At 39.0% G+C, this 22054-nt stretch overlaps 1 protein-coding gene across 1 annotated transcript in view; it reads right to left on the bottom strand.

Annotated features, from left to right (window-relative positions):
* STK38L (serine/threonine kinase 38 like) overlaps positions 1–12596 on the bottom strand; it is an 86263-nt gene extending 73667 nt beyond the window's left edge. The window contains exon 1 of the mRNA XM_044229159.1: positions 12541–12596. The gene's annotated coding sequence lies outside the window, so the exon portion shown is untranslated. The remainder of the gene's footprint in view (positions 1–12540) is intronic.
* Between the last annotated feature and the right edge of the window lie 9458 nt (positions 12597–22054).

The following is a 22054-nucleotide window of genomic DNA, read 5'->3' on the forward strand; positions in this document are numbered from 1 at the left end:
ATAAGTAAATAAATAAATCCAAAAAAAAAAAAAAGAAAGAAAGAAAGAAAGAAAACTGAAACCATATCAGTTTTGTTTTCTTCTAGCTAAATAAACTGTGTTAACAGTTACATTAATAATAGTTATATTAATCTGGGGGGAAGAAAGCAGGAGTTTAACATGCAAGATTTTGCCTGTGTTCCTCTAACACTGCCCCAAATTAAAATGGGCTGCCCATATCCAAAGTAGCAGTGGGCAGAGGCATCCTTATAAAATAAGACGCTCTATCAAGCTATCATGGCTTAGTGACACTTGCCACGAAGACTGTCCTACTGGGTGACAGTGTGTTGGCCAAATGATGCATGCTTCCATTCTATTCACCGTTATATTAATAAGTTCATTAACTGGCATTCTTGTGTTTATATAGTAGTCTCTTGGTCACTTGCTAATCATAAGTAAATTTCCATAATCCTAATTATTTCTGGACACACACAAAACAATTCACATTTACAGAGCTGGAAAAGTGAGGTCAACACCTTAAATATTATATATTCTAGGAAGGAGATGGACAACACAGTCCCAGGCTCAGAAGAGGTCTGAGCAGATACACAGATTTCTAAGTGATTATGAGAGAGTGGTCTCTAATGACATCAGAGCACGTGAGATTATCTGGCAACCAGAGCATGTGGAAGGAGAAGAAAAGAGGATCAGGGCAGAAGGCTAGAGAACACTGGCCACCAAAAGAAATGAAAGTTAGGTAACCTGTAAACTGCTGAATTCCTTGTCTCAGCAAGGTACTAAAATATGTAGACAAAGACGAGCCGTCCACTTGTCAAGTATTAGAGGGAACACACAGTAGAGAATCTGACTCTCTGACCTCTACAGCAGCTGTCAGCTTTGAACATGAGCCAAAGGCTTTCATTCAATCCAGTATTTCTCACAATCTGAGAAATAACTTTTTATCATCATTACAGAAACACTAAAATTGTGCCTATTTTTTTTCTTTGGCTTTGTTAGCTGGTCATGGAAAAACGTTTTGAAGAATTAAAGCTTCTTCTTTCCTGAAAGTGAAATGTACTTGGGTTACCTGGACAGGAGACCACAGCCTCTAGATCTAATTTCTCACCCTGTTTTTCCTTCTGTGGGTCCTGTTATATGAGTAGGATGAATACACAGTTTTATCCAAACACATTTTGCTACTTATGCTTCCCTTCCCTTTTGGCCACCTCTGCCTGATGGGGGCTAGATATGTAATCTGCGGTTTTAAATCTTAAATGTTTTACTACCTTTCAGAAATGTACTGTAACGTTCACTAATATTTAAAAATTACTGATTTCTGTTTCCCTTTCTGCTCAATACTAAAGACAAAGGCACAGGTATATATACCAATTTCGTTTTTATTAAATCCAGAAATATTTTATTAAAACAAACTGTCGTTTTTGGCATAACAATACACCCAGCGTATTTCCAGACATGATTACTGGTGGTTCAACTTAATCTTAAAATATGGCACATGTCCCACTAAGTGGCACCTGGAACAGGTGTCAGAGGTATTTGACCTCTTCTAAACATTTCTCCAGCTCCTACCCTATCCCTCCCCTGACACTCTGCAAGCCTTCTTTTTCTTGTCCCTCTTGTCTTTCACTTTCCTCTTGGTAGTGCCCAGAAACTTTGATTATTCCCACTAATGGCACTAAACCTAACACAGCTGCCAAGCCCCAGCCTAGAATACAATGGATAAAATTCTAATTAACTTTTTGATTGTCCTTAGAAAACAGCTATATTCTGTTTCAGCAGCGCACAAGACAGAAAGGATAAATGGCTGTAGAAAAGAAACCTATGTGAAAAAAGAAACCTAGCTTCCTAGTTCTGGCGGTCTAATATAGATTATGTACACATAGTTCAGAATCATAATTTGCCAATGCAGGTTTCTTTCTTTTTTTTTTTTAAGATTTTATTTATTTATTTGACAGACAGAGACCACAAGTAGGCAGAGACGCAGGCAGAGAGAGAGGAGGGAGCACACTCCCCACGGAGCAGAGAGCCCCATGTGGGGCTCGATCCCAGGACCCTGGGATCATGACCTGATCCCAGGTCATGCCCCTCTTTTTTTTTTTTTTAAGAGGGTTTTATTTATTTATTTTTGGAGAAAGAAAGAGGGAAAGGGAGACAGGGAGAGAGGAAGAGCTCGAATGAGAGCAGAGGGAGAGGGAGAAGCAGACTCTCTGCTTAGCAGGGAGCCTTCAATGCAGATTTTGGAAGCCCAGAAAAGTGGGAGGGGAACAAACTAGGGCCCACATTTGAGACCATTTGAAGTTTAAGTCATGCTAATTTATAAAGTATAGTAAGGGTCAGAGTAAAGAAGATTTTTAAAATATCAAGGCTGGAACCAGAACAAAAGGACTTTAGCACTAGATATTACAGTTCTGGGAAATTTTCATGGGTTCCATAAAACTTTATGGGAAAGGTAAATAATTGTGTTCCTACCACAGTCCCCTCCCCTGAGTCAAGTGCTTTAAAGCTATGCTCTATGCTGTATTCTCTTTAGAGGACAACCCTAGTGGCTCTGGGCATTCATCAGAGGAAAGGTTTTCAGTGCCTTGCTTTCTCTCTTCATCTCTCTCGCTATTGGTATCATTCATCACCTTTTCTGCTTAATTTCACTAAGTGGAAGCAAGAGACAATTTATTACTGGCAGTATACTTGCAGGCTGGGAGTGGGAAGCACAGCAGAGTTACCTCCACTAGGCTATAAGAGGCACTAGAAATACTTCCTCACAAAAGCTCAGAGTGCTAGAACTGGACAAAATAAATATATTTAAACAAACAAGCAAACAAAAAACACAGCAGGAGCGCCTGGGTGGCTCAGTTGGTTAAGCATCTGCCTTTGGCTCAGGTCAGGATCTCAGGGTCCTGGGATCAGGCCCCAGGAAGGGTTCCCTGCTCAGCAGGGAGTCTGCTTCTCCCTCTACCCCTAACCACTCCCCCTTGCTCATGCCCATGCAAGCTCTCTCTCTCACTCTCTGAAATAAATAAAATCTTTGAAAAAGAAGACTTTAAAAAATGGCAAGTAAAATGCTATTCTATTAAGACAAGTCCATTTATCCTATCTAGCCTCACGTCCCAACACTAAAATAACCCAGGATCTTGTGGCTCTCTAAACAGTCTCTTAGATCTCTATGCCATCATGGCCTCCTGCTGCCTTTTGGCCTGAAAAACTCCTACTCACCCTTCAAGTTTAAACTCACACACTACCACCTCCCTGGAAGGCTTCTTTGATTTTCCTAAAGAGGTGTTCATTTTCCTTAGCTGCTCCTCTTACTGCTCCTTTATTACAGCAGCCATGTGCTATTGCAATTATTTCTATCCCTGCGAGCGTGGCTCTCTAGTTCCCTGCCTGCTGTCTGAGGGACCACCAGGTCCTTCCATCTCTGTATCTCCTGGTACATGACATGTACCTCACAGGTAATTCACACAGTGAAAGAAATCCCTCGGTCTCAATATGGAGGAGCAACAACTATCCATCCAAATCTCTCTTTTCCAATCCTACCCTGTTTAGAACTTTATTATCTATCTCCTAGGTCATTTAGTCCCTTCAAAACAAAAATACAAATTTAGAAAGATACATGCATGCCTATGTTTATTTCAGCATTATTTACAATAGCCAAGATACGGAAAAAACCCAAGTGCCCATAAATAGATGAATGAAGATGTCACATATCCATACAATGGAATATTACTCAGTCATAAAAAAGTATGAGATCATGTCATTTGCAACATGAATGGACCTAGAGAGCATTATGCCTAGTGAAATAAGTCAGACTGAGAAAGACAAACACCACAGGATATCAATTATTTGTGGAATCTAAAAAACAAAACAAATAATAAACAAAAAGCAGAATCAAGCCTATAAATACAGAGAACTGATGGTTGCCAGAGGGGAGGGGTGGGGTTGGGCAAAATGGGTGAAGGATAGTGGGAGGCTTCCAGTTATGGAATGAATAAGTCATAGGGATGAAACACACAGCATAGGGGACGTAGTCATTGATATTGTAATGGTATTGTGTTGGTGACAGATGGTAGCTACACGGGTCTTGAGCATAACATATAGGGAAGTTGAATCACTATGCTGTACACCTGAAACTAATGTACCATCATGTGTCAACTATACTCAAATTAAAAAAAAAATTTTAAATAAATATAAATAGTCTCTTCATTGGTCTTCTCATTTCTGGTCCCTCTTCCCTTGAATGAATTCCAAATACACTACTGCCACTGTATTATTACTAAAGTATGACTTTATTTAAATGTACCACATTGAACAGTTGATGATGCAAAGAATGAAAAGCTTTCTGAAAAACACCTGTTCTCAAAGCTCTGTGGGCTGAAATCCAATAGGGCAGACAGAAAAGTAAATAATTAACATATAATTTATCAGGTGTTATAGAGATAGATCTAATTCATGCTAATCCCTCCTCCTGGCCTGGCCTTCACTCTTAAATAGCCAATTATTATTTCACTTTATATGGGAAGTCTTCCTAATCTCTCCAGCCAGAAGTAATCCCTTCTTCCTCTGCTCCCATAGCGCCCTGCCATTCACTTATCACTTTCTGTTTGAATTACAGTTTATTTGTACCCATACATTATGTCTCCTACTGGATAGAACCTTTCTAAGTAGAAGTGCAATATATTTTACTCATCTCTATTTTGCACGGTACCTCATACGGTGCACTGCAAATAGACGATAAATGTTGAATTATGATGATTAACCTCACTAAAATATTATGAGTCTGTGGCTCCTTTAGGATTTGCCAGTATTAAGAACATTGATAGGCCAAATACATGCAATTTGGATGGAAATTTTTCCACTCTAGCCACAAAAATAGAAAAAGTCTTTTCAGTTTGGCTAGATAATAGTGGACATATGGAGAATATCCTCAACCAGATTTGAAAGATGTGTCCAAATGAAATGGATCTCTATTGTAAAAACACAATAAAAGGCAACTCCCTCTTGTTATAAACCAGGCAACCAGCCTCTGCTGACAAATACCAAAAAACTATAAAGTGCAAACATGGTGTGGTGTTTCCACCCTGGGGCCAACTTAATGGGCAAATGCTTAACTAAGAAAAAAAAAAATACTCAATTTAGTAAAAATTAAATTTAGTCAAACAAGATACTGGCACAAGATAAAATTCCAAAGATAGATAATTGAATAAGCTCTCTGATCTCTCAAATAATACAACTTGCCAGAGTTCAATACATGAAGCTTGTCCATTCTCTAAAGCTGACATCCAATTTCCTACAATAGTGACACTGTAAGATACCTCACCAAGCCCTTGTTAGGATCTCCATCTCTCCAATTTCACTTCTGAAATTATAATCTGTCCTCCCTCTGCCCTATTCCTTCACTGTAATCTTAGTTAAATGCCACACTTGTACGCAGGATGAGGTAGGCAGCAACTTAACCACCATTCACCTGAATCACAGGGATGGAGCACTTTGAAATTTCATGATTTAAAATGCAGAACTAAAATTCCAACTTCTCAATTTTGACCAAAAAGGAAGCTCAAATCTCAAAACTATAATGCCCTTTAAGAAACTGCTGTGCTGGGGCGCCTGGGTGGCTCAGTGGGTTAAGCCGCTGCCTTCGGCTCAGGTCATGATCTCAGGGTCCTGGGATCGAGATGGCATCAGGCTCTCTGCTTTCCCCTCTCTCTCTGCCTGCTTCTCTGCCTACTTGTGATCTCTTTCTCTGTCAAATAAATAAAATCTTAAAAAAAAAAAAAAAGAAAGAAAGAAACTGCTGTGCTGTAATGATATTTATCTGCTCTTAATTGGCTTGAATGAAGTCAGAACATTTGATTATATTATTTACTTCACATTAGGATTGCTGAGAGCAAGAACTGTGTCTCATCAACTAACTTTGCACTGTCTTTGGGAAAGTGTGTGTAGCATCTTTTAATCTAAGGACTTGAGTTAAAGGGAGGATTGCTAGGAGGATATGTGACAAAAAATGCTTAGGCAACTCTAAAGCACAATACAAATATAAGGTGTTACAACTAGAATTCTTCCAATAAGCTCTAAGAGCAAGTCCCTCTCTACAGGAAATATGAGTAGAGCTGAATTATTTCTATGTACTTCTTCTAAAAAGATTTGTTTGACATGCAAAACTGTAAATAATTCCTAAAAATGGGAGGAAGGGAGGAAAAGAAAGAAAATTCGGGTGGGACTAGAAGAAGGCAACAGCAGAGGAGATGTTTTTTTTAAATAAAATAAAGCAATGTAAGAGAAAGCAAACTGGATCTCAGGGATCAAGTTCAAGCTCCATCATTTACTATCTACCCACAAGACCCTGGTTACTTCTCCAAAGACTCAGTTTCTCATGGGTAAGCAGAAATAACTCATATGGTTGCCTCAGGGATTAAATGAGATGATACTTTTATAGAGTCCTTAGCATTATGTCTTATACATAGTAAGCGATAAGTGAGTGATCACTGTTGTTGATAAAATTATTATTAGACCTGTACACCGACTGGTGACATTCAGGAAGAAAAAAGAGCCAAGAACATGTCAGAAGGGAAGGTGCTAAGTCTATAAATTCCTGTTGGGAGACCAAGTTTGAGAAACGTAGATTACACAAAGCATTTTTCATATTCAATGTAACAAATGCCATACCGTGTCTCCAGGATTGCTGAAGAATCTACAGAACTCTACAGAAATCTACAGATTTTGTAGCCAAATTCTCAAAGTCATAAAAGCAGAACAGCAAGGGACGCCTGGGTGGCGCAGTTGGTTAAACGACTGCCTCCGGCTCAGGGCGTGATCCTGGAGTCCCGGGATCGAGTCCCACATCAGGCTCCCAGCTCTATGGGGAGTCTGCTTCTCCCTCTGACCTTCTCCTCGCTCATGCTCTCTCTCACTGTCTCTCTCTCTCAAATAAATAAAATAAAATCTTAAAAAAAAAAAAAAAAATTAAAAAAAATAAAAAAAAAAGCAGAACAGCAATGACTACATGTAGACAGAGCAAGACCCTCACCACCAACGACGAAAAGGGCTTAGTGATGTGTACCAACACTCTCCTGTTTCCAAACTTTTGATTTTTTAACTTTTCCTATACAGAATGAAAGCTAGGCTCCATAGCAAAGGCACACCAACTCGGCTTGCCAAAAATAGATGGCATTAACAACCATGCATAGTCATTTAGGTTTCTGTTATCTTGTTCTTTATCCTGGGGAAGTTGTTGTACTTGTGGTTGATTTTCGGTGTTAAGTAATTTTTAACTCCATCGTCTTCAGTAATTGCAAAAGTAAGGAAAGTATTCCGAAATTAGGAATCAGATAGACACAGCAAATAATTGTAAAAGGTAAGAAAACAAGGGGAAAGGTATGAGAAACAAGAGGTAGGGGCTAACACTGGATGCTGCCTATGTATGGGGGATCAGACTTACAAGTTGTAATAACATCTATGCCTGTGGAATCAAGAAGAATCAGCAAAAGACAAGGCAAACAAGAAAGCGACATGTGTGGCCAGAGAATCAACATCAGTCATCAACTGGTCTGAAGAAGGCAAGGAGCTTGTTTAACAGTTTAAAAACTAAGCATAGCAGAAGTGCTACTATTGCAAAACTGCCAAAGTTCGAGGCCTTTTTGAATTTACCCAACATCAGTGTGAATGATCAGCTCACCGTATGAACTGGCACTGCTAAGGTCTTCTGTAAGACCTGTGCAGAGATCATCTAAGAGATAAGCTACCTGTCTCAGTGGATGTTCAACACAGACAAGACTAGTCTATTAGGGGAAAAGATGCCCCCAAATTTCTACCAGCAAGGAGGTGAGAGAATATCTGATTTCCCTCTGAGGCATCAGCTCACACCCCTCTTTAATAAGAATAACCTTTCAAAACCAAATCTGTACTTAGAAAAATGTTATCTTTCTTTCCTTTTTTTTTTTTTTTTTTTAATAACAAAGCATAATTGTCTTAGTATCTGCATGAGGGGCACCTGGGTGGCTCAGTCAGTTAAGCATCCAACTCTTGATTTCAGCTCAGGTCAGGATCTCAGGGTTGTAGATGGAGCCCTGAATCAGGCTCTGCCCTGGGCATGGAGTCTGCTTAAGATTCTCTCTCTCCCACTCCCTCTGCCCTCCCGGCAACTGCCTCAGATGTGTGCTCTCTCTCTCTTTCAAATAAATCAATCAATAAAATCTTAAAAATTAAAAAAAAAAAATTTAAGTACCTGCATGAAATTATGGGCTGAAGATCCTAAAAATTTTTGTCATTCAGGTGGTGGTAAATGGAAATAATACACCATCATTATTAATTTAAGCTGTGTAAAAATATATATATATGTATACCCATATACATATATATTTAAATTTGTTTTGCCATTTTTGTCTAATTGTAATAATATATGAGCTTAAATCCTGGCTTTAGTTCTTCTACTCTTCCTATTAGATTTTAAGCTCATCAACCATAAATTATCCTACTGTGGGCATTTTCTACCATCTTACCTGACTCAGACAAGGAGAGGACACTTACTATATTCAATTTCAGAAAATGTGCATCTGGAATGCTATGATGAGTTTGGTCAATCAGGACATGGACAAAGGAGCTGAAGTGTCTGCATCTTAGTAGACGGTACCCCTACCACTGCCGAGATATACTTTCTCTCCTAAACTTTAAATCCACTTGAGTTTACTGTGATCCCAGTACTTTGATAACCAATTACAAACGTGAACTATTATTGGAACTTCATTAATAAAATTATTTGGACCATTCATTCAACAATAAAGCATTTACTGAGTAGGTCTACAAGAGACAGAGTGCATTTCTATGGCACCTTTTATTTTACAATCCCAAAGAGCTTTCAAAGGTGCCCTAACAGAAAGTATCGGTGACTGAGCTTCTCTTATTTTATACATGTACCACACTCTATTCAAAACCCTGATTCATGGGGCATCTGGCTGGCTTAGTCAATAGAGCATACAACTCAATCTAGAGGTTGTGATTTTGAGCCCTATATCAGGCGTAGCAACTGCTTAAAAGTAAAATCTTTTTTTAAAAAAAAGGAAAAAAAAACCCACCCTGATTCAGGCATAATATATTTAGCTGCTTGTGGAAATAAAAACTAGAAGGGCTAAGACTATCAATCATTAACTAAATTCCAACTTCACAATTCAATCCAAAAAATACCCAGTGCCAAGTGATTTTTTTTTAAGTTATAAGCCAAAATATACTATGATTCAAACATTCCATTAGGCAAAGGAGTTAGTATAGTTACAGTTTCTCATTTCTAAATCTGTATGGGTATGGTACTAGGTAATAAGTCAAATTTATCAAAAGTCCCACTCAATGGTTACAATTACTTTACACCAAGAGCGATTTCTTGCAATTGATTATTTCACATTCCAAAAATAACTTACCTACCTGGGTGTTGTTTATTTTGAAGCTCTTTCTACAAAATTGACCACTAAATCTACGCGCGCCAGAGAAATGTGTTTTCCTGAATTAATTTTTTTTTTAAAGACCTGAGAAAGACCATCAAGAATGGAAGAGAAAATAAAAATAGAGATTAAGCAGAGATATACAGGTATAAGCCAGAATGTCTGGGCTGGAACCCTTATTCTATCATTTTCCAGTTATTTGGTCTTGATACCTCAGTTACCCTGTCTACAAAACGGAAATAATAAAAAAATACCTACTCTGTACAGTTATTATAGGAATTAAACCCAGGTATTAGTACATGTAAGGTTCTAGCAGCAATCAGCATTAATAAAGGGTTTACTTATTATGATTATTATGACTAGATCATCAAATCATCTAAACAAATGCCTTTTCCTATTCAAAACCTTCCTTAATTGATCTAGTAGAATTTAATCCCTCCCTCTTAGGCTAATGCATGTGTATTACAGTTATTTGGGTACATTTCCCTCACATTAGATTGTCTCTCTAAAGACAGAGATGACAGCTCATCTGAGTACATCAGACAGCAAATACTGTTCACCGCTGTCCTTCTTTTCCCTCTCTCTAAAGGTTCTGAACAATCATACCCTGTCAATTAACAAACCTTTACCTGGAGACTGGAGCTTTATGTAACCAGTACACTTAAATACTGGTCTTACCTTGCTAAATAAGAGCTCTTAAGACTTAAACAAAATTTTGTGGGTGTGGAGAGAGAGGGAGGAAAGAAGGATTGATTTAATATGTTTAAACAGCTAAGGATTTTTTTAAACTAATTTATTTCTTTTTTATATTCTTATACCTTAAAAGCTTATTGGCATTATTTCATTCAAAAAAGCCCATGGTACTTTTAATATAAAAATACAGTAGCATAATTTCTGCATATGTCAAGTCTAACCTAATCATAACTTGCCCATCTGCTGATTTTAATGTAATCCTGGGGATACTAGAAGACAATATGTTTGCTTCATTCACCCACCACTATTTATGTAAAATAAAATCATTTTAACATTACATTGAGATGCAAATCATTCTGGCTTTGATTTGTGTCCTCTTTTCCCTCTTAAAAAAAAAAAAAAAGCCCCCCCCTGCCCTGCCCCCAAAACACAACAAGCCTCCAGCTTATTCCGGATCACTGAGAAAACACTTTCTAAAGTATTATCCAACTTCACTCACACAATGATGTTGCCCTCACTTTGAGAGAACAGAACTTTTCTGAAAACAAGTGACTGAATTGAGTGCATTTTCTACAAATTTTCCTCCGGTTTTATAGTGTTCTATCTTTTGAAATTAATTTTTCAGCATAAAAACTGCCAAGGACACGTATTCATTTGCACAAATTTTCCTAGTCTCTATTCTTTGACCCATTTTAAAACAAACTAAAAAACAGAAGACTGAAAAAGAATTGCACCCATTTAATGTGGCTTTTCTCATTTTTTTCATTCCTCACTGGCAGGGCCTTTCAAAGGAGTACAAAAACTACACCTAATTTATTTCTCATCCTAAACACATCCCAGCCAAATGGAAAACATTATCAGCCATCTTAACCAGGAGAAAAACGCAAAGCTAAGCCACATCAAACCTTTTTTTTTTTTTTTTTTTTTTTTTACTTTTGAGATCAGGATTTTTCACACAAAAGTACTTTAATGAACCCATGAGATCAACAAAGGTAATCACAATTTAACATCGTATGTTGAACTAATTTCTCTTCCTCAAACAGTCACAATGGTGGCTAATTCACCTATAATACCTCTCAGCTACGGGGTAGAGTATAATAAACTTAATTGTTTTATATATCCTGAGGCAAAAAAAGAAAGGTTGATCAAAGACAAAGAGGTTCCCAGTATCCTATATATATATATATATATATATATATATATATATATATATATGACTGAGACAAAAAAAAGTCTGCACAGGGTAAGTAAAATTGGGCTTAAGCAACAATGGATCCTGCCTTAAATTAGGGAGACCTGACAAATTACCCCATCCCCACCCCCTTAAAGACAAGGTCTCACTCCCAGCTTACAACTAGGAGGCACAAATTAAAACCCCAAGAGTTGTCTTCTCAGACTTTAGCCGTAAGAAAACTAATATTGAGGCCTTTTCCGAGCAACTGACTTCTGTCAAAACTTATCACAAGTTACGTGAAACAGACAAGAGCGTTGGTTCTGCATTTTACCAAGTGAGAACAGCTTCACAGCTTTTGGACAAGCCACCACTTCCAGCACCTCCAGCTCTCTCCCCACCCCCCAATTTCTTTTTATATACTTCCTCCAAACTTGCAATCCGAAAAATGATCCCACAAAACAAAAGCAGCATCAGTAAACGGGAGCCCACCGGTTTTGAAAATAAAGTTTGTTCCCTTGCCGTCGACCTGATAACTTTTTAAAGATGAAACGTCTCCTACTCGACCGGGTACAACCTTTCCTATTCCCTTAGCAAACAAGCCCTCATCTGCCCCCGACAGTAAAGAGAAAAAAGGGGAGTGGGAGAAAATGATGTTGAAAGGAGGGTCTACGGTGCCAGGGGCAGGGACCGATTTTGAGACCGGCGTTGAACATTCCGTGCTTCTGGGAGCTAGCAGGCTTTACCGTGCTGTGTCGATCTGAGAAATGTTTAGCAATCTGACGCATCAGTTTTTAGGAACGGTACACAAGCAGCCCCCACAATTTGAGCCATGCCTGGAATCCTCCTTCTCGGTGACATCGGCTGGAGGGCACGGGACGGGCGAGCGGGGGGGTACCAGCAGAGGTTCCGCGACATTTGTTATTGTTTATGAAGCCCAGGCAGGGACCGGGATCGGGGTGCTCCGGGGCCGAGGAGTGCAAGGGGAGAGGGGCAGGGAAGCACAAAGATTCCTCCCGGGGCTCGCGGCTACCTCTCCGGGGACGCGGGACTAGTATCACCTCGGGGAACCAGAGGGCCAAGGCCGTCGCTGGAGCTTCTCTGGAGAGACACTGCCAGCCCCGACATTAGCCCGGCTGTCGCTGGACCCCCAAAGACACAGAAGATCTCCTCCGGCTCCTGCTCGCAGAGTTGGGGCCCGCGCGGCGAGCGGGGTCCCCCAGCCGCGGCCGCCGCGCGCCGCATCCGCGTACTCACCTGCCTCCGGTCGCGCCCGCGGCCGGCTCAGCCTCCGCACGGACCGCAGCCGGTCCGCGGCCCGTCCGCTCCCTTTTGCCCGCTCCGCCCTCGCCCCGCCCCCGGGAGGTGGCACCCGCGGCCGCGCCGGAATCTCGGGGCGGCCTTCCTGAACTCTCGCGAGCCCTCCCTCCTCGGCTTCTCGGTGGCTGGGCCGGTCAGGCTCGGCCCTGACGTCATACGCACCACAGCCGGAAGTAGCCTTCTGTCGTCAACGCCTGCTCGTCTGCCCCGCCCACCTACTCCTTGTGAATTCCCGATGGCCTTGGAGCAGTGAACTTGGCAGTCACTACTTCCCTCATTCATCAACCTCACCTCACTTACCTTTTCTGTATTCAAAGCTGGTTCAAAAGCTGGTCCTTGAGAGAGTCCCCAGTGTGGTGCCATATTAGTCCTAAGTGACAGAGTTTTCCTTAGTACTTACCAATGTAATGCAAAGAGTGAGTCACAATGTAAAGCAAAGAAAAAATGGAAAGAGGTCTGGAGATAATCCCCACGAATCCACACATTTTGTAGATTAGGAAAGGGTGGTTAACAAAGATGGCTTGGCTGACCAATTGGCTTAATCAGTAGCTGTGGGATCTAAAAGCCTCCCAAGTTCCTTGACCCTTTTCCATCTCACCACGACTCCACTGCAAGAGCTTGAAAGGGATTCAAATTTGGAAAAGCCATGAAAACTTGCTTAGATTGTCTTGAAAAATCTAAAATAACTGGCAGTACTGGGCTGCTTTAGGATCTGAGAACTAGGAGGGAAAAGTCCCTGCAGTATAACTCAAAAGGGATGGCTTTGTGAAGATGATGCATTTGACTTTGGAGAAAACACTGGGCAAACCAAATAAGAGAATCATTGAGTTATTGTCAAAAAATTCATCTTTGATCTGAATATTGGAAGTGTTACAAAATACTCTTGACTTTAGAGACTACTAAGACAGTATGTGAAACTGGTGTTATACTTGTGAAAAGCATAATTATCTTTAGTTTCACCAAGAGGAAGTGATAGATGCAAAGGACATAGGGAAGCATCATGACATCACTTCTCTCTCTCTCTCTAATTTTACGCCCTGTGCTTTCTCATATATAACTTGGTAACAGAAAAAGCACTACTTTTGTAATTAGTGCATTCTTGAGGATATCAGTTCCACCAATATCATATGGTCCTTTTGAGACTCAAGTAACAAATGCCATATATGAGTATAAGGAGGTTTAATTGTGATCAAACATGCTTGACAAAGGTCTGTACACCGCTCTCCTTTCACTATCCACATACGTATATTAATTCAAATGAGTAGAATGGAGAACAGTTTATGGAGTGTTCTATACCAAATTTACACTTTCAACCATGCCATACATTTTTCATAGCACTGGAGTAATATGGACTAGTCTAGGGTATCAGAGTAGGATAATATGGAGGCTAAAGCTTTGACCTTCAGTTTCTAAACTGAGGCTATTCTAAACAAATTCCCATAGGAAGTTGTTGAAGTGCCTAAACTGATATAAATTAAAGTCATATGCCCTTCAGGAAACATGGTGAAGTCTGGGGACCTTTCTCAGAATATTGTTCTTAAATGCATAAGATAAATTTTTTAGGGCTACAAAGGAAATTGATTTTATTGGCATACAGTTATCAAAATACTAAAAAGTGAATTTGTGATATAGTTATGTGATAGGCAGTTTCTAAGATGATTCCCAATAATCCTCAGTTCTGGTATTCCTGCCGTGTGCAATGCCCTCCACTTGAGTGTGGGTTTAGTGACTTTGTTCTGAGAAAAAAATACAGCAGAACTGATGGGATATCACATCTCATAAGTAAGTTACAAAAAGAATCTGGCTTCCTTCTTTGCTATCCTCTCTTGCTCTCTCCTGTGTTCACTCTGGTAGAAACCAGCTTGCCATGCTGTGACCTATCTTATGGAAAGGCTCACTTGGCAGGAAACTGAGAGAGGTCTCTGGTCAGAAGCCACCAAAGAATTGAGGCACTCAGTCCAGCAACCCATGAAGAACTGCCAACAACCTGAGTGAGCTTGAAAGCAGATTCTTCCCTAGGTGAGCCTCAAGGTGATGCAGCCCTAGCAGACACCTTGATTGCAGCTTGGGAAGGGACCCTGAGCCACAGACCCAGCTAAACCATGTCAGTTTCCTGGTCCACAGAGACCATGAAATAATAAGTATTTGTTATTTAAGCCCCTAATTTGGGGGTTAATTTATTACACAGTCAAAGATAACAGTTAGACATTTGTGTCTTTATTAATGCATTAAATAACAAGATCAAGACCTACAGTAATTTTGCAGTAGCAAAGAACATAAACTGTATTTTAGATATCTGCAACAACTTTAATGTGATAGAAAATATGTATGATTTCTCTTGGGTATGAAGTCACAAGTTGCTAGTATTACTGTGGTTTACTCAGTACATGCATAATGGAAGAAATGCTCATTTACAGTTGGGCTTTAGTGGAAAAAATATGTAAATATGCATATATGTTAAATTATAAGTATGTATATTATGGATATGTTTACTTCATCAAATTTCACAGACCCAGAGTAAGAACCCATGGCCTAAATAACAAATTATTTGTAGTTTCTTCCAAAACTCTTACTATCAACTCACTCAGACATTAGATCAAAGTTCAGGTAATAAACTCAGTTAACAGATATAGACCATGGCCACTGCTAACTTTATTAAACTACATTTAAACATGAATTTTTATCCCTTAGCTTTTGCTTATTCCCTCTTCTCCAGATCTATGTTAAACATAGATAGGCTAAAATCTTGGTCTGCAATGTGAGGAAAAATTGTGGTTGAAAACCTCTACAGCTCTCAGAATTCACCTGATTTTTGTTTTCAGCATGTAAGTGAAAATCTTAAGCTCCCTGACCAAAGTGACTCCTTTTTTTAAAGATTTATTTATTCATTTGAGACAGAGAGATAAAGAAAGAGAGCATGAGCAGAGGGAGAGGCAGAAGTAGAATCCCCGCTGAGCAGGGAGTCTGATGGGGGGATCGATCCCAGGACCCTGGGATCATGATCTGAGCTAAAGGCAGATGCTTAACCATCTGAGCCACCCAGACACCCTCAAAGTGACTCTTTACTATTACTCTTACTCTTCTAGGCGTGCCTCATAGTAAGTAGCCAATGAATGCCAAATGATGGCAGTAAATAATAATAGAAGGAAACTATTAATAAAATCTTTCCACTGGGTGAGTAGAGCTGCTTTTCTATATATGTAGCTTTGCAGTTGTGGGATATGGCCAAAACAGGCTTTAAATGCATTTAACAGAATACACAAAATGTAAAAACAGATGAACCAAGTTCTTAACTCAGGAAACTTGAAAAAGAAAAGAGATCTAAAGAAAGTAGAAGGATGTAAAGATTAGTGCAAAACCCCTTCCAGGGGTTCACAGCCCTTATATGCACCATGTATTACAGATCAAAACATAATCCATCCGAGGAGGTCCTGGGTGGCTCAGTGGGTTAAGCCTCTGCCTTTGGCTCAGGTCATGATCTCAGGGTCTTGGGATCGAGCCCCATGTAGGGCTCTCTGCTTAGAAGGGAGCCTGCTTCTTCCTCTCACTCCTCCTGCCTCTCTGCCTACTCTGATCTCTCTGTCGTATAAATAAATAAAATCTTAAAAAAAATAGTAATCCATCCTAGCTACAACTCTGTTTTTCAGATGGTTGTAAATTCTATTATAATTAACAAATTCAAATACAGTTCTAAAATATAAAGGAGAAACTAATGCAAGAGGAAATTTTTTTTAAAGACTGAAATTGACCTATAACAACAGAAAGGTGATTCTTTGAAAAGTCAAGGATGTAGGGAAAAAAAATTGGCAAGACTAATTTAGGAACAAAAAGAAAAGAGACAAATAATAAGAACAATAATGGAGATATAAATGGTATGGAGAATTTTTTTTAAAGGGTAAGAAATTATGATTAAAAAAGAGAGACTATTGGGGCACCTGGGTGACACAGTGGGTTAAGTCTCTGCCTTCAGCCCGGGTCATGATCTCATGGTCCTGGGATAGAGCCCCGCATTGGTCTCTCTGCTCAGTGGAGAACCTGCTTCCCCCGCCCCCGCCCGCCTGTCTCTCTGCCTACTTGTTCTCTCTCTCTCTCTGTCAAATAAATAAATAGAATTAAAGAGAGAGAGAGAGAGAGAGAAAGACTATTAAGGCAGGCTGGTTGAACTCTCCCCTCTGTGTGAATGAAGGAGTAATGTTAATTTCTGATTCACTCCATGTTTAGACTAAAGAGCAACTAGTGTTTACGGAGTCTGTGTATCAAGCATTGTGTTCTTTACTTGTACTATCTCATTTAATCTTTACAATAACCCTGTGAGATAGGTATTACTATCCCCAGCTTTCAGATAATGGAACTGAGGCTCTGGGAGCTATGGTGACTTACCTCAGGTCATGCCAGATAGCAAATGACCAAGGCAACCACTCAGATTCCCAACGTAGACAAAAGAAGCACAACAGAGCAGCAGCAAGAACAAGAAATCTTGTTTTACCCACTACAGCACGCACAGTAAATGTTAGCTATTACTGTTACGATAATCCCTCTACTTTAAATGGGTTTACGATACCACCTCAAACATGCAAGAGATTCACTTTCAAGGATGTTTATCCCAGCATTATTTATTCACAACTGTGAAAAGTTGGAATCAACCCAGATGCCTAAAGGTAGGGGTCAGTGCAATAAATTATGGTGGATCCACATAGTGTAATAGAAAATATGTATTAGAAATCATAAGTAGACCAATTATTGACATGGGAACATGTTCAGAATATAGTGTTAGGTTTGAGAATTCTTTTAAAGCAGGTTGCCAAGAGTGTAATATCCTTTGTATGAAAATTATTTTAAAAAATAACATGTGTATATATGCAGACATTCATAATATGCATGTTCAGATGCATATTTCAAGACTGAAAAGAAAGTCACTAAAATAAAAGTTTTCTCTCAATGTGATTATGAAAAAAATCATGATGTACAATGTTATGCCAGTAGATTTTTAAATTTTTTTTAGATGAGAGAGAGAAAGAATAGGTGCTTTTCAGTTTTCCATGAAGGCTGTCCTGATGGAAATTAATGGAATTAATTAATTTTCTTACTATGGAAAAAAAATGAAAAGTTTATGGAATAATGTCTTTCCAGTTTGCCCCTGAGAGTGTTTGATTCCTGGCTCTTCTTCTCATAGTTCTGACTTTCAAGGGGGCTCTAGATTAGCCAGGCTAAGTGCAATTGAATTTCTTTGAAAATAAGGGCTCTGTTCTGTAAGCTTCTGGGGCCTTTCACTGGACCATTTGATCAAACACATGACAGCCCATTCAGAACTCTCACCAGACTGCTTTCTGCAAAGCACTTTATAAACCTGGAAACAATGACTTTTAATTGATCTCTGTTTTAATTTTTAACTTGCTTGACTAAATGGCAAACTATTTATCACTGAAGTTCTGAAGCATTCCCAGATTTGGGCTCTTTCTCCCCCAAAGTGAAAAGCACCTATGTAAATCAGATGCCTGAAGAGAAGCATTAAGGAAAAGTGAAAAATACATTATGTTGAACTCTCTCTTTGTGTTATGTTTATTGCTCTGCAAACGGTAATAAATAACCAAATGGGATTTTAATTCCAAGGACCTGGTTCTGTTACTAGCTGTACGACCTAGGACAGATCAAGAAGAGTTATCTGAAGTCTTATTTCTACTTCTGTAAAATGAAGAATATCAACACAACAGTTGCTGCAAAGATGAAATATGATTATGTATGGTAAAAGCACTTTGAGACCTATAAGACCCTATTGCCATAATGGAAATAATATTAGATTGAAGAGAGAAAGATATCAGCATCAATAGCTACCTCCTCTGTGAGAATTAAATAAAATTAACTGAGATAAATTAAGCACCTAGTGTAGGACCCAAAACATATTCAAATTCAGTTCAAGTTAATTACCATGTCTGCAAATAATAATATTGAGCAATACAACAAAAACGCACTTTCAGAATGGAACCCCCTTTTCTCCTGTCAACTACAAGTCAAATGGATTCTCTGCATTTAAGGAACATTTTTGATGATGTTAACATCCATGAAGAGAAAAAAGTCCCTGTCAGACCTTCCTGGCTTTGATTCTTGCCTGCTTTTCATTGATGCTTAGAAATTCCTGATACTAACAGAGATACAGATATAGTGGATTTTCCGTCTGTGAAATAGGAAATCTAGTGCATGAGTAAGACGAGGCTAAATGATGCTGTAGTCACAGACTGTCACGGAATTTTAGTGGCTTTGAATGGTGAGGATTTATTCATTGTTGATGCTTTATGGCCTTTGTAGGTCATCAGTAAGGCCTTGCTCATCAGAGGCACTCAGGCTTCAAGGCCAGTGCAGCAACCATCACCTGGGACATTGCTTGACCTCATGCCAGAAGGAAAAGAAGATTAGAAGGTCTCAGTTAGAGATTTCTGCTTACAACACATTGGTCAGAAGTAGTTGCATGACCCTAAACAAATAAAAGGGAGCCAGGAGATAGAATCATCTGATTCTCCAGGAAGGAGAGAAAACCAGAAATATTTGGCACTTGTACCAATGACTACCACACATTGCACACTGGGCATGTGAAATTGTCCTGGATATGTGAAAATCACTGTCCAAATGCTAGCTGTTATGATTCCCTTACCTCCACGTCCTAAAGAAAAGCTGACAGTTTTAGTTTCTTAGAAAGGAAAACTGCAAGACACTATGATATTTTGTGATGATATGTGCTTTATTAGATATAGTTTAAAATTTCTAACATCAGGGGCACCTGGGTGGTTCAGTGGGTTAAAACCTCTGCCTTTGGCTCAGGTCATGATCTCAGGTTCCTGGGATTGAGCCCCGTGTCTGGCTCTCTGCTCAGCAGGGAGCCTGCTTCTCTTCTGTCTCTGCCTGCTGCTCTGCCTACTTGTGATCTCTCTCTCTGTGTCAAATAAATAAATAAAATCTTAAAAAAAATTTTTTTTCTAACATCAAGTTAAAAAAGAAAAAAGAAATTTGTTGGTGTCTTTGGTTGCCTAAAAATGATCTTAATCGACCTTAGAAATTCACTAACATTACAATTAAAAAATTTAAAAGACTTTTTCTTCTTTAAACTGAGATGCGGTTTTTCCTTAATTTTTGCTATCTTCTCCATTCCTAATTTTGGGGTTTGAGTATAAGAATTTCATTTTCTCAAGTAAGAGAAAGAAGCCTCCACCAAAGACTTTTTTTCATCACAATAGTTGAATTTGACTTATAAAAAACCCATTGATGTTTAATGTAGGCAGCCCAAGAAAAGCTGAAATAATTTGAATCCATTCTAGAAAATTATTAAAGTCACTTTGTTGTAGAGTACCTATTCATACTCTGTGATTCTAGCACTTAAAATTATTATACTTTACAATCAAATACTTTCCAGTTTTAAAAGGAATTTTAACGCTAGCACTCCTATTTTTAACAGTCAGTCATGTGTGTATAGCTTGGTTTTGGATCTGCTTTAGAATTCCTATCATTTATTTGGCTTTTCCTCTATATTAGCCATTTAATATGGAATATGTAAAACAAAGTTGATTTCTTTAAAAGTAATTATGACTCTACTTCAAAGTCTGAATTGTTAGAATTAGCTCTTTGGAGATGGTGTGAGGTCTCTGAAAATCATAAACCAAGAGGTTTTAGTTGGGCTTTCTTTTTTATATTTTCCATCTTTGGGGGTGGGGATTTCTTTCCTTTTCTTCTAGACACCTATTCCTTCAGTTATCTGCTTTATTTTTAAATTTTTATTTATTTATTTATTTATTTATTTCTATTTGTTTTTTTATGTTGACTTTCCTGGGAGTGAACCAATAGTCCAGATAGAGACTGTCTCTAAATCAAACCCTCCTAGTGGTGTGGGTTCAAGTAGGTGTTTCTATTGTATTCTGAGCCCACAGGGAGAGTCAGACATGGGGCAACTAGCAGATCTGTTTTTCATGGTTGGAAGCCAACTGTCCATGCTCAGAGGCAGAGAATGGGACAGACCAAGTGGGCAAGCAGGACAGAGGGTCTCTACCTGGTCACACTGACTGTTGGAAAAAGGACCACATTGGGGTCCACATCTGGACCAAGGGCTGATTCCTTAGCCTTGTGGTCTTGGGTACATTTCTTAAACTTTCTAAACCTCAATTAACTCATCCATAATAGGATGAGTTATCAGAGGAGAATTGTTACTAGGAAATAAAAATTAAGATATTTGAAGGAGAGCCAATTTTTCAAATACCTTAAAAATTAAGATATTTGAAGGAGAGCTTAATTTTTAAATAAAAATTAAGATATAATTTTGAGTAAATATAGAAAAAAATTATGTTACATGTATTTTACAATAAAAAATTTTGTTATTTAGAGTACAATTACAACTATGTAGTACTTAGACTGGGCAAAGTCTGAATCATGTTAGGGATTTTTTAGCATAATTTTTCTGACACAATTATATGATTTAATGGATTGACATCCCTTCAGCTGACATTAGACATTACATCACAATCATACAGAGGGGGTCACTCTTGAAAAAAAATACCTGTTTGCTGAGATCTTTTGATGTCCACATTCTTCTATTTTAAACCTTTGTTTTCAACAGTTTCCACAACGTTGAAACAGTTAAAATAATTGAACTCCCTTCTCAGTTATCTCTTCCCACTAGAGGGTGTCAACTGGGAGAAAGGGAATGCACATTTTATACTTCTACACTTATTGCCAAACTGCTCTCCAGAAAGAGAACTAATTTCCACTATAACCAGCACACAAGACAAGCTAATTCCCACTTCCCCACTTGCTTTTTCATGCTAGACTTTATCCATATTTTTAATCTTGCCCAAGAAAGACCAAGACCTTCGCACACTATTAGAGAGAGATCCTGGTGTTAAACAGAAAAAAGCTTTGTGTGGAGGCTCATTTTGTGATAGGTCAACTGGCTTGTAAATATTTTCATGTTTTAATGACTTCTGCGTCTTTGGACAATCTTACAACTATGGGGATTCAGGGAATGAGTACCCGGATGAGAAAGGTCCTCTTTCTCCATCTGAGAGAGTTGGGAAAGCTAAAGGAGGTAAAGGTACCTAAAATGACAGCTACTTCATAGGGCACTATCCGAGCTCCTCTTCTTCCGTCAGCACTGAGGCTATGATTGAGGTCAAGAGGGTAGGGAAGTAAGTCACAGATCCTGTGGCTTGTTTGAACATAGAGAATTCACATAGGGTCTGGAGCAGACAAGATCATAGCTAGTGTTGGTTGAAGCTCTGCTGATCATTTTCTTTTTGCTGAGTAGTTCTATAAATCTAGAGATAGGGATTGTGGAGGAGAAGTTACTGGATCCGCCTCTCATTCCGCTACACTCTCCAACCACCCTGTGAGTCAGGTTGTTGCTTTCAGAAGATTACCGCACACATTTTATGCTGATTTGGTTTCCTGGAGGAAGTAACCCAAATAGGGCTTT

This window comes from Neovison vison, chromosome 12, assembly GCF_020171115.1.
Source record: "Neovison vison isolate M4711 chromosome 12, ASM_NN_V1, whole genome shotgun sequence".
Classification (NCBI taxonomy): domain Eukaryota; kingdom Metazoa; phylum Chordata; class Mammalia; order Carnivora; family Mustelidae; genus Neogale; species Neogale vison.